Below are 11,499 nucleotides of genomic sequence, written 5' to 3'. Positions count from 1 at the left end.
AGGCTATATGAACCACTTCCCCGCCGGCACTCGGATGGTAATCTTGGGCATAGCATTTTATCAAATCACCTCATTCTTTGGGGCACACGTGAGGAACACAAATGCAAACAAGCCTGAATGGTCCCCAGGACTATATACAACTGAAAACTCACACCCCAGAAGTGACTCGAACCCATACTCCCAAAACTGGTATGTACAGGGACGCCTTAATCCGCTTGACCATCACGACCGGACATAAGGAAGTGATAGCCGAGGCTATATGAACCACTTCCCCGCCGGCACTCGGATGGTAATCTTGGGCATAGCATTTTATCAAATCACCTCATTCTTTGGGGCACACGTGAGGAACACAAATGCAAACAAGCCTGAATGGTCCCCAGGACTATATACAACTGAAAACTCACACCCCAGAAGTGACTCGAACCCATACTCCCAAAACTGGTATGTACAGGGACGCCTTAATCCGCTTGACCATCACGACCGGACATAAGGAAGTGATAGCCGAGGCTATATGAACCACTTCCCCGCCGGCACTCGGATGGTAATCTTGGGCATAGCATTTTATCAAATCACCTCATTCTTTGGGGCACACGTGAGGAACACAAATGCAAACAAGCCTGAATGGTCCCCAGGACTATATACAACTGAAAACTCACACCCCAGAAGTGACTCGAACCCATACTCCCAAAACTGGAGTATTTGCATTTGTGTTCCTCACGTGTGCCCCAAAGAATGAGGTGATTTGATAAAATGCTATGCCCAAGATTACCATCCGAGTGCCGGCGGGGAAGTGGTTCATATAGCCTCGGCTATCACTTCCTTATGTCCGGTCGTGATGGTCAAGCGGATTAAGGCGTCCCTGTACATACCAGTTTTGGGAGTATGGGTTCGAGTCACTTCTGGGGTGTGAGTTTTCAGTTGTATATAGTCCTGGGGACCATTCAGGCTTGTTTGCATTTGTGTTCCTCACGTGTGCCCCAAAGAATGAGGTGATTTGATAAAATGCTATGCCCAAGATTACCATCCGAGTGCCGGCGGGGAAGTGGTTCATATAGCCTCGGCTATCACTTCCTTATGTCCGGTCGTGATGGTCAAGCGGATTAAGGCGTCCCTGTACATACCAGTTTTGGGAGTATGGGTTCGAGTCACTTCTGGGGTGTGAGTTTTCAGTTGTATATAGTCCTGGGGACCATTCAGGCTTGTTTGCATTTGTGTTCCTCACGTGTGCCCCAAAGAATGAGGTGATTTGATAAAATGCTATGCCCAAGATTACCATCCGAGTGCCGGCGGGGAAGTGGTTCATATAGCCTCGGCTATCACTTCCTTATGTCCGGTCGTGATGGTCAAGCGGATTAAGGCGTCCCTGTACATACCAGTTTTGGGAGTATGGGTTCGAGTCACTTCTGGGGTGTGAGTTTTCAGTTGTATATAGTCCTGGGGACCATTCAGGCTTGTTTGCATTTGTGTTCCTCACGTGTGCCCCAAAGAATGAGGTGATTTGATAAAATGCTATGCCCAAGATTACCATCCGAGTGCCGGCGGGGAAGTGGTTCATATAGCCTCGGCTATCACTTCCTTATGTCCGGTCGTGATGGTCAAGCGGATTAAGGCGTCCCTGTACATACCAGTTTTGGGAGTATGGGTTCGAGTCACTTCTGGGGTGTGAGTTTTCAGTTGTATATAGTCCTGGGGACCATTCAGGCTTGTTTGCATTTGTGTTCCTCACGTGTGCCCCAAAGAATGAGGTGATTTGATAAAATGCTATGCCCAAGATTACCATCCGAGTGCCGGCGGGGAAGTGGTTCATATAGCCTCGGCTATCACTTCCTTATGTCCGGTCGTGATGGTCAAGCGGATTAAGGCGTCCCTGTACATACCAGTTTTGGGAGTATGGGTTCGAGTCACTTCTGGGGTGTGAGTTTTCAGTTGTATATAGTCCTGGGGACCATTCAGGCTTGTTTGCATTTGTGTTCCTCACGTGTGCCCCAAAGAATGAGGTGATTTGATAAAATGCTATGCCCAAGATTACCATCCGAGTGCCGGCGGGGAAGTGGTTCATATAGCCTCGGCTATCACTTCCTTATGTCCGGTCGTGATGGTCAAGCGGATTAAGGCGTCCCTGTACATACCAGTTTTGGGAGTATGGGTTCGAGTCACTTCTGGGGTGTGAGTTTTCAGTTGTATATAGTCCTGGGGACCATTCAGGCTTGTTTGCATTTGTGTTCCTCACGTGTGCCCCAAAGAATGAGGTGATTTGATAAAATGCTATGCCCAAGATTACCATCCGAGTGCCGGCGGGGAAGTGGTTCATATAGCCTCGGCTATCACTTCCTTATGTCCGGTCGTGATGGTCAAGCGGATTAAGGCGTCCCTGTACATACCAGTTTTGGGAGTATGGGTTCGAGTCACTTCTGGGGTGTGAGTTTTCAGTTGTATATAGTCCTGGGGACCATTCAGGCTTGTTTGCATTTGTGTTCCTCACGTGTGCCCCAAAGAATGAGGTGATTTGATAAAATGCTATGCCCAAGATTACCATCCGAGTGCCGGCGGGGAAGTGGTTCATATAGCCTCGGCTATCACTTCCTTATGTCCGGTCGTGATGGTCAAGCGGATTAAGGCGTCCCTGTACATACCAGTTTTGGGAGTATGGGTTCGAGTCACTTCTGGGGTGTGAGTTTTCAGTTATATATATAAATATATATATATATATATATATATATATATATATATATATATATATATATAAATATATATATATATATATATATATATATATATATATATATACATATATATATGCCAGTTGCTGGAAGGCTTCTGTGCTGGCTAGGGTTCGAGTCTCCTGGTGGGAAAGTGTTCTAAAGTTGTATACTTCACTCTCGTGTTTAGGAGAGTTGTGCCTTAAGCATAGACACAGTGTTCTCCTATATTAACAGGGACTTGATGAAAAAACGTAAAAATGACCCCTCACTTGCTCTAGTGCTCTTGGGAGGTGGTGGTCTTTGGGGTATATAAATACTCAGAAATTACCATCTCTTTTAGGGGTCTGAGCAGGTGGTGGAGTGGGTTAAGGCGTACCTGTTATGCCAGTTGCTGGAAGGCTTCTGTGCTGGCTAGGGTTCGAGTCTCCTGGTGGGAAAGTGTTCTAAAGTTGTATACTTCACTCTCGTGTTTAGGAGAGTTGTGCCTTAAGCATAGACACAGGGTTCTCCCATATTAACAGGGACTTGATGAAAAAACGTAAAAATGACCCCTCACTTGCTCTAGTGCTCTTGGGAGGTGGTGGTCTTTGGAGTATATAAATACTCCGAAATTACCATCTCTTTTAGGGGTCTGAGCAGGTGGTGGAGTGGGTTAAGGCGTACCTTTTATGCCAGTTGCTGGAAGGCTTCTGTGCTGGCTAGGGTTCGAGTCTCCTGGTGGAAAAGTGTTCTAAAGTTGTATACTTCACTCTCGTGTTTAGGAGAGTTGTGCCTTAAGCATAGACACAGTGTTCTCCCATATTAAAAGGGACTTGATGAAAAAACGTAAAAATGACCCCTCACTTTCTCTAGTGCTCTTGGGAGGTGGTGGTCTTTGGAGTATATAAATACTCTGAAATTACCATCTCTTTTAGGGGTCTGAGCAGGTGGTGGAGTGGGTTAAGGCGTACCTGTTATGCCAGTTGCTGAAAGGCTTCTGTGCTGGTAGGGTTCGAGTCTCCTGGTGGGAAAGTGTTCTAAAGTTGTATACTTAACTCTCGTGTTTAGGAGAGTTGTGCCTTAAGCATAGACACAGTGTTCTCCCATATTAACAGGGACTTGATGAAAAAACGTAAAAATGACCCCTCACTTGCTCTAGTGCTCTTGGGAGGTGGTGGTCTTTGGAGTATATAAATACTCCGAAATTACCATCTCTTTTAGGGGTCTGAGCAGGTGGTGGAGTGGGTTAAGGCGTACCTGTTATGCCAGTTGCTGGAAGGCTTCTGTGCTGGCTAGGGTTCGAGTCTCCTGGTGGGAAAGTGTTCTAAAGTTGTATACTTCACTCTCGTGTTTAGGAGAGTTGTGCCTTAAGCATAGACACAGTGATCTCCCATATTAACAGGGACTTGATGAAAAAACGTAAAAATGACCCCTCACTTGCTCTAGTGCTCTTGGGAGGTGGTGGTCTTTGGAGTATATAAATACTCCGAAATTACCATCTCTTTTAGGGGTCTGAGCAGGTGGTGGAGTGGGTTAAGGCGTACCTGTTATGCCAGTTGCAGGAAGGCGTCTGTGCTGGCCAGGTTTCGAGTCTCCTGGTGGGAAAGTGTTCTAAAGTTGTATACTTCACTCTCGTGTTTAGGAGAGTTGTGCCTTAAGCATAGACACAGTGTTCTCCCATATTTACAGGGACTTGATGAAAAAACGTAAAAATGACCCCTCAATTGCTCTAGTGCTCTTGGGAGGTGGTGGTCTTTAGAGTATATAAATACTCCGAAATTACCATCTCTTTTAGGGGTCTGAGCAGGTGGTGGAGTGGGTTAAGGCGTACCTGTTATGCCAGTTGCTGGAAGGCTTCTGTGCTGGCTAGGGTTCGAGTCTCCTGGTGGGAAAGTGTTCTAAAGTTGTATACTTCACTCTCGTGTTTAGGAGAGTTGTGCCTTAAGCATAGACACAGTGTTCTCCCATATTAAAAGGGACTTGATGAAAAAACGTAAAAATGACCCCTCACTTGCTCTAGTGCTCTTGGGAGGTGGTGGTCTTTGGAGTATATAAATACTCCGAAATTACCATCTCTTTTAGGGGTCTGAGCAGGTGGTGGAGTGGGTTAAGGCGTACCTGTTATGCCAGTTGCTGAAAGGCTTCTGTGCTGGCTAGGGTTCGAGTCTCCTGGTGGGAAAGTGTTCTAAAGTTGTATACTTCACTCTCGTGTTTAGGAGAGTTGTGCCTTAAGCATAGACACAGTGTTCTCCCATATCAACAGGGACTTGAATAAAAAACGTAAAAATGACCCCTCACTTGCTCTAGTGCTCTTGGGAGGTGGTGGTCTTTGGAGTATATAAATACTCCGAAATTACCATCTCTTTTAGGGGTCTGAGCAGGTGGTGGAGTGGGTTAAGGCGTACCTGTTATGCCAGTTGCTGGAAGGCTTCTGTGCTGGCTAGGGTTCGAGTCTCCTGGTGGGAAAGTGTTCTAAAGTTGTATACTTCACTCTCGTGTTAGGAGAGTTGTGCCTTAAGCATAGACACAGTGATCTCCCATATTAACAGGGACTTGATGAAAAAACGTAAAAATGACCCCTCACTTGCTCTAGTGCTCTTGGGAGGTGGTGGTCTTTGGAGTATATAAATACTCCGAAATTACCATCTCTTTTAGGGGTCTGAGCAGGTGGTGGAGTGGGTTAAGGCGTACCTGTTATGCCAGTTGCAGGAAGGCTTCTGTGCTGGCCAGGTTTCGAGTCTCCTGGTGGGAAAGTGTTCTAAAGTTGTATACTTCACTCTCGTGTTTAGGAGAGTTGTGCCTTAAGCATAGACACAGTGTTCTCCCATATTTACAGGGACTTGATGAAAAAACGTAAAAATGACCCCTCAATTGCTCTAGTGCTCTTGGGAGGTGGTGGTCTTTGGAGTATATAAATACTCCGAAATTACCATCTCTTTTAGGTGTCTGAGCAGGAGGTGGAGTGGGTTAAGGCGTACCTGTTATGCCAGTTGCTGGAAGGCTTCTGTGCTGGCTAGGGTTCGAGTCTCCTGGTGGGAAAGTGTTCTAAAGTTGTATACTTCACTCTCGTGTTTAGGAGAGTTGTGCCTTAAGCATGGACACAGTGTTCTCCCATATTAACAGGGACTTGATGAAAAAAAGTAAAAATGACCCCTCACTTGCTCTAGTGCTCTTGGGAGGTGGTGGTCTTTGGAGTATATAAATACTCCGAAATTACCATCTCCTTTAGGGGTCTGAGCAGGTGGTGGAGTGGGTTAAGGCGTACCTGTTATGCCAGTTGCTGAAAGGCTTCTGTGCTGGCTAGGGTTCGAGTCTCCTGGTGGGAAAGTGTTCTAAAGTTGTATACTTCACTCTCGTGTTTAGGAGAGTTGTGCCTTAAGCATAGACACAGTGTTCTCCCATATTAACAGGGAATTGATGAAACAACGTAAAAATGACCCCTCACTTGCTCTAGTGCTCTTGGGAGGTGGTGGTCTTTGGAGTATATAAATACTCCGAAATTACCATCTCTTTTAGGGGTCTGAGCAGGTGGTGGAGTGGGTTAAGGCGTACCTGTTATGCCAGTTGCTGGAAGGCTTCTGTGCTGGCTAGGGTTCGAGTCTCCTGGTGGGAAAGTGTTCTAAAGTTGTATACTTAACTCTCGTGTTTAGGAGAGTTGTGCCTTAAGCATAGACACAGTGTTCTCCCATATTAACAGGGACTTGATGAAAAAACGTAAAAATGACCCCTCACTTGCTCTAGTGCTCTTGGGAGGTGGTGGTCTTTGGAGTATATAAATACTCCGAAATTACCATCTCTTTTAGGGGTCTGAGCAGGTGGTGGAGTGGGTTAAGGCGTACCTGTTATGCCAGTTGCTGGAAGGCTTCTGTGCTGGCTAGGGTTCGAGTCTCCTGGTGGGAAAGTGTTCTAAAGTTGTATACTTCACTCTCGTGTTTAGGAGAGTTGTGCCTTAAGCATAGACACAGTGATCTCCCATATTAACAGGGACTTGATGAAAAAACGGAAAAATGACCCCTCACTTGCTCTAGTGCTCTTGGGAGGTGGTGGTCTTTGGAGTATATAAATACTCCGAAATTACCATCTCTTTTAGGGGTCTGAGCAGGTGGTGGAGTGGGTTAAGGCGTACCTGTTATGCCAGTTGCAGGAAGGCTTCTGTGCTGGCCAGGTTTCGAGTCTCCTGGTGGGAAAGTGTTCTAAAGTTGTATACTTCACTCTCGTGTTTAGGAGAGTTGTGCCTTAAGCATAGACACAGTGTTCTCCCATATTTACAGGGACTTGATGAAAAAACGTAAAAATGACCCCTCAATTGCTCTAGTGCTCTTGGGAGGTGGTGGTCTTTGGAGTATATAAATACTCCGAAATTACCATCTCTTTTAGGTGTCTGAGCAGGAGGTGGAGTGGGTTAAGGCGTACCTGTTATGCCAGTTGCTGGAAGGCTTCTGTGCTGGCTAGGGTTCGAGTCTCCTGGTGGGAAAGTGTTCTAAAGTTGTATACTTCACTCTCGTGTTTAGGAGAGTTGTGCCTTAAGCATGGACACAGTGTTCTCCCATATTAACAGGGACTTGATGAAAAAAAGTAAAAATGACCCCTCACTTGCTCTAGTGCTCTTGGGAGGTGGTGGTCTTTGGAGTATATAAATACTCCGAAATTACCATCTCCTTTAGGGGTCTGAGCAGGTGGTGGAGTGGGTTAAGGCATACCTGTTATGCCAGTTGCTGAAAGGCTTCTGTGCTGGCTAGGGTTCGAGTCTCCTGGTGGGAAAGTGTTCTAAAGTTGTATACTTCACTCTCGTGTTTAGGAGAGTTGTGCCTTAAGCATAGACACAATGATCTCCCATATTAACAGGGACTTGATGAAAAAACGTAAAAATGACCCCTCACTTGCTCTAGTGCTCTTGGGAGGTGGTGGTCTTTGGAGTATATAAATACTCCGAAATTACCATCTCTTTTAGGGGTCTGAGCAGGTGGTGGAGTGGGTTAAGGCGTACTTGTTATGCCAGATGCTGGAAGGCTTCTGTGCTGGCTAGGGTTCGAGTCTCCTGGTGGGAAAGTGTTCTAAAGTTGTATACTTCACTCTCGTGTTTAGGAGAGTTGTGCCTTAAGCATAGACACAGTGTTCTCCCATATTAACAGGGACTTGATGAAAAAACGGAAAAATGACCCCTCACTTGCTCTAGTGCTCTTGGGAGGTGGTGGTCTTTGGAGTATATAAATACTCCGAAATTACCATCTCTTTTATGGGTCTGAGCAGGTGGTGGAGTGGGTTAAGGCGTACCTGTTATGCCAGTGGCTGGAAGGCTTCTGTGCTGGCTAGGGTTCGAGTCTCCTGGTGGGAAAGTGTTCTAAAGTTGTATACTTCACTCTCGTGTTTAGGAGAGTTGTGCCCTAAGCATAGACACAGTGTTCTCCCATATTAACAGGGACTTGATGAAAAAACGTATAAATGACCCCTCACTTGCTCTAGTGCTCTTGGGAGGTGGTGGTCTTTGGAGTATATAAATACTCCGAAATTACCATCTCTTTTAGGGGTCTGAGCAGGTGGTGGAGTGGGTTAAGGCGTACCTGTTATGCCAGTTGCTGAAAGGCTTCTGTGCTGGCTAGGGTTCGAGTCTCCTGGTGGGAAAGTGTTCTAAAGTTGTATACTTCACTCTCATGTTTAGGAGAGTTGTGCCTTAAGCATAGACACAGTGTTCTCCCATATTAACAGGGACTTGATGAAAAAACGTAAAAATGACCCCTCACTTGCTCTAGTGCTCTTGGGAGGTGGTGGTCTTTGGAGTATATAAATACTCCGAAATTACCATCTCTTTTAGGTGTCTGAGCAGGTGGTGGAGTGGGTTAAGGCGTACCTGTTATGCCAGTTGCTGGAAGGCTTCTGTGCTGGCTAGGGTTCGAGTCTCCTGGTGGGAAAGTGTTCTAAAGTTGTATACTTCACTCTCGTGTTTAGGAGAGTTGTGCCTTAAGCATAGACACAGTGTTCTCCCATATTAACAGGGACTTGATGAAAAAGCGTAAAAATGACCCCTCACTTGCTCTAGTGCTCTTGGGAGGTGGTGGTCTTTGGAATATATAAATACTCCGAAATTACCATCTCTTTTAGGGGTCTGAGCAGGTGGTGGAGTGGGTTAAGGCGTACCTGTTATGCCAGTTGCTGGAAGGCTTCTGTGCTGGCCAGGGTTCGAGTCTCCTGGTGGGAAGTGTTCTAAAGTTGTACACTTCACTCTCGTGTTTAGGAGAGTTGTGCCATATATATATATATATATATATATATATATATATATATATATATATATATATATATATATATATATATAACTGAAAACTCACACCCCAGAAATGACTCGAACCCATACTCCCAGGAGCAATGCAACTGGTATGTACAAGACGCCTTAATCCACTTGACCATCACGACCGGACAAAATGAGGTGATAGCCGAAGCTATTTGAACCACCCCACCGCCGTCACTCGGATAGTAATCTTGGGCATAGCATTTTACCAAATCACCTCATTCTTTGGGGCACACATGAGGAACACATATGCGAACAAGCCTGAATGGTCCCCAGGACAATATGCAACTGAAAACTCACACCCCAGAAGTGACTCGAACCCATACTCCCAGAAGCAACGCAACTGGTATGTACAAGACGCCTTAATCCACTTGACCATCACGACCGGACAAAATGAGGTGATAGCCGAAGCTATTTGAACCACCCCACCGCCGGCACTCGGATAGTAATCTTGGGCATAGCATTTTACCAAATCACCTCATTCTTTGGGGCACACGTAAGGAACACAAATGCGAACAAGCCTGAATGGTCCCCAGGACAATATGCAACTGAAAACTCACACCCCAGAAGTGACTCGAACCCATACTCCCAGGAGCAACGCAACTGGTATGAACAAGACGCCTTAATCCACTTGACCATCACGACCGGACAAAATGAGGTGATAGCCGAAGCTATTTGAACCACCCCACCGCCGGCACAACACTACCCTCCTCTTCCTCCTCCACAACACTACCCTCCTCTTCCTCCTCCAAAGAACTACCCTCCTCTTCCTCCATAGCACTACCCTCCTCCTCCTCATCCACAAAACTACCCTCCTCTTCCTCCTCCACAAAACTCCCCTCCACCTCTTCCTCCACAAAACTACCCTACTCTTCCTCCTCCACAACACAACCCTACTCTTCCTCCTCTACAACACTACCCTCCTTTTCCTCCTTTACAACACTACTCTCCTCTTCCTCCTCTACAACACTACTCTCCTCTTCCTCCTCCACAACACTACCCTCCTCTTCCTCCTCCACAACACTACCCTCCTCTTCCTCCTCCACATTACTACCCTCCTCTTCCTCCTCTACAACACTACCCTCCTCTTCCTCCTCCACAACACTACCCTCCTCCTCCTCCTCCTTCACAACACGACACACCTCTTCCTCCTCCACAACACTACCCTCCTCTTCGTCCTCCTCAACACAACCCTCCTCCTACTCCTCAACAACACTACCCTCCTCTTCCACCTCCACAACACTACCCTCCTTCTCCTCCTCCAAAACACTTCCCTCCTCTTCCTCCCCCACAACACAACTCTCCTCTTACTCCTCCACAACACTTCCTTCCTCCTCAACAACACTACCCTCCTCTTCCTCCTCCACAACACTACCCTCCTCTTCCTCCTCGACAACACAACCCTCCTTTTCCTCTACAACACTACCCTCCTCTTCCTCTTCCATAACACTACCCTTCTCCTTCTCCTCCACAACACAACCCTCCTCTTCCTCTTCCACAACAATACCCTCCTCTTTCTCTTCCACAACAATACCCTCCTCTTCAACACAACCTTCCTCTTCCTCCTTCACAACACTTCCCTCCTCCTTCTCTTCCTCCTCCACAACACTACCCTCCTCCTCCTCAACCACAACACTACCCTCCTCCTCCTCCTCCACAACACTACCCTCCTCTTCCTCCTCCACAACACTTCCTCCTCCTCCTCCTCCACAGCACTACCCTCCTCTTCCTCCTCCACAGCACTACCCTCCTCTTCCTCCTCCACAGCACTACCCTCCTCTTCCTCCTCCACAACACTACCCTCCTCTTCCTCCTCCACAACACTACCCTCCTCTTCCTCCTCCACAACACTACCCTCCTCTTCCTCCTCCACAACACTACCATCCTCTTTCTCCTCCACAGCACTTCCCTCCTCTGCCTCCTCCACAACACTACCCTCCTCTTCCTCCTCAACAACACTACCCTCCTCTTCCTCCTCTACAACACTACCCTTCTCTTCCTCCTCCACAAAACTACTCTCCTCTTCCTCCAAAGCACTACCCTCCTCCTCCTCTTCCACAACACTACCCTCCTCTTCCTCCTCCACAGCACTACTCTCCTCTTCCTCCTCTACAGCACTACTCTCCTCTTCCTCCTCCACAAAACTACCCTCCTCTTCCTCCTCCACAAAACTCCCCTCCTCCTCTTCCTTCACAAAACTACCCTACTCCTCCTCCTCCACAACACTACCCTACTCTTCCTCCTCTACAACACTACCCTCCTCTTCCTCCTTTAACACACTAGTCTCCTCTTCCTCCTCTACAACACTACTCTCCTCTTCCTCCTCTACATTACTACCCTCCTCTTCCTCCTCTACAACACTACCCTCCTCTTCCTCCTCCACCACACTACCCTCCTCCTCCTCCTCCACAACACTACACACCTCTTCCTCCTCCACAACACTACCCTCCTCTTCGTCCTCCAAAACACAACCCTCCTCCTACTCCTCCACAACACTACCCTCCTCTTCCACCTCCACAACACTACCCTCAT

Source organism: Procambarus clarkii, chromosome 2 (assembly GCF_040958095.1).
Source record: "Procambarus clarkii isolate CNS0578487 chromosome 2, FALCON_Pclarkii_2.0, whole genome shotgun sequence".
Taxonomy (NCBI): Eukaryota; Metazoa; Arthropoda; class Malacostraca; order Decapoda; family Cambaridae; genus Procambarus; species Procambarus clarkii.
The sequence above is the reverse complement of the archived record's forward strand: the minus strand, read 5'-3'. Positions refer to the sequence as shown.